We start from the raw sequence: 784 nt of genomic DNA, 5'->3' as shown, positions 1-784 counted from the left end.
CTGAAGAAGAAATCACTAATAGCCGAAGCTACAGTTGAAGCATCCATATTTGGTATTGCATATGCCTCAGGCCACTTGGTGAAATAATCCATCACCACACAAATGTACCTGTTTCCAGCACGAGTTTGGGGCAAAGGACCAGCAAGTCAATGGCTACTCATTACATTGGTGTGCCAACTTGATATAACTTCATTGGAGCACGTCCCTTATGCTTGGGTCCCCTTTTAGCACAACATGTACTGCATATTCTGCACCATTCTTCCACATAATGCCTTATACATATCCAGTAAAATCTCTGTCGTAGGTGACGAATGTCTTCTTAACTCCAATATATACTCCTGTTAAACTTATAATGGGACTTCTCGGTATAAGCGATTGCCAGGTCGTCACTTACCCATTTGCAGTTTCCCATCTCCGGAGAAGAATACCATCTTCAAGCTTCAACTGGTCCCTTTGGGCCCAATATTTCTTTGTCACAGGGCTTAGACTAGACACCTTCTCCCAAACATGGCGCAAAACACTTACTTTTAGAAAATCAATTATTGCTTTCAAATATTGGTCTTTCTCCTGCTCTGCTTTAATATCTATACCTGGTTCCATTTCATCGTCATCAACTCGTTCAGTCACTTTGACTTCAGCTTGATGGCACCTGGTTAGTTCAACCTCTCTTTCGCAGCAACGTCTGCAGTCATTTTTGCAGGGTCTTCGGCTCAGTCCATTGTCATTTCCATGAGATTTTCCTTCTCTATATTCAATATCATAATTATACTGGTCCATCTTTCCG

The sequence above is a fragment of the Limulus polyphemus genome, unplaced genomic scaffold (assembly GCF_000517525.1).
Source record: "Limulus polyphemus unplaced genomic scaffold, Limulus_polyphemus-2.1.2 Scaffold1793, whole genome shotgun sequence".
In the NCBI taxonomy this organism is placed as follows: domain Eukaryota; kingdom Metazoa; phylum Arthropoda; class Merostomata; order Xiphosura; family Limulidae; genus Limulus; species Limulus polyphemus.
Note: the sequence above shows the minus strand (reverse complement) of the source record.